Source organism: Perca fluviatilis, chromosome 3 (assembly GCF_010015445.1).
Source record: "Perca fluviatilis chromosome 3, GENO_Pfluv_1.0, whole genome shotgun sequence".
Taxonomy (NCBI): Eukaryota; Metazoa; Chordata; class Actinopteri; order Perciformes; family Percidae; genus Perca; species Perca fluviatilis.
Window position 1 is genome coordinate 30,590,579 of NC_053114.1, and position 1,599 is coordinate 30,592,177.

The window sequence follows — 1,599 nt, forward strand, 5'->3', positions numbered from 1 at the left end:
TTTAGCTTATTCACCGTAACCCCCAGAGTAAGACAAGTCGATACATACCCTACTCATCTCCGTGCGTGCTGTAACGCTGTCTGACGGCTCCAGCATTAGCTTAGCCCAGCACAGATCCTGCAGGTAACTGGTTCCAACTAGCCTACTGCTCCGAATTGTGACAAAAGTGACAAAATAACGCCAACATGTTCCTGTTTACATGTTGTGATTTGTAGAGTCACAGCGTGTACAAAAAACAACGTAACATGAGACACAGCCATCTTCTAACCGTAAACAAACCGGGAACTATATTCTCAGCAGGCTTGCTGCAAAGCAAATCACTCACGAAGTACTATATTCTTCCGTCCGAGAATATAGTTCCCGGTTTGTTTACGGTTAGAAGATGGCTGTGTCTCATGTTCTTTGTACCGGGCCCTGTTTTGACGCTTGTCTAAATCACAACATGTAAATAGGAAACATGTTGGTGTTATTTTGTCACTTATTCGAGCAGTAGGATTACTGGAACCATTCACCTGCCTGTTCTGTGATGGGCTAAGCTACCGGTGGAGCCGTCAGACAGCCTTACAGCACGCACTGAGATGAGAAGGGTGTGTATCGACTTGTCTTACTCTGGGGGTTACGGTGAATAAGATAAATTCCCAATAAGTCGGCGTGTTCCTTTAAAAGGGAAATAATGTGCAATAATGCTGCTAAAGTAATAATAATAATAATAATAAATTGAATTTATATAGCGCTTTTCATGGACTCAAAGTCGCTTTACAGGGCAGGGTAGATTATAAAAACATAACAAAACAAAACGAGCAAACAAAACAAGTAGAACAAAACAAGATACAGATGAAAAAGGGAGGGGGGCAGGTGGACTATGGGTAGGCTGAGGTGAAGAGATGGGTCTTGAGGCGGGACTGGAAGATGGTGAGGGACTCAGAGGTGCGGATCTCTTGGGGGAGGGAGTTCCAGAGCCTGGGAGCTGCTCTGGAGAAGGCTCTGTCCCCAAAACAGCGCAGGTTGGACTTTTGGATGGAGAGGAGACCGGCTGAGGTGGATCTGAGGGACCGTGAGGGTTGGTAAGGGGAGGAGGTCAGTGAGGTATGAGGGGGCCAGATGGTGGAGGGCTTTATAGGTGAGGACCAGGATTTTGTAGGTGATCCGGTTGGAAATGGGAAGCCAGTGGAGTTGTTTTAGGACTGGAGTGATGTGGTGCCAGGATTTGGAGCAGGTAATGAGGGGCGGCTGAGTTCTGGACCAGTTGGAGTCGGTTGATGTTGGTAGAGCTGATGCCGAGGAGAAGTGAGTTGCAGTAGTCCAGTCGGGGGGAGATGAAGGCGTGAATGAGTCTTTCAGCAGCGGGGGTGTGAGAGAGGGTCTGATTTTGGCGATGTTGCGGAGGTGAAAGAAGGAGGTTTTAATGACTTGACGGATGTGAGGCTCAAGGGGAGAGGGTGGAATCAAAGAATACGCCAAGGTTGCGGGCCTGGGGAGATGGGGAGACAATGGTCCGTCGATGGTGAGAGTGGGGTTATTGGTTTTGCTGAGTGTGGATTTGGAGCCGATCAGAAGGAATTCTGTTTTGTCGCTGTTGAGTTTGAGGAAGTTGTGTTG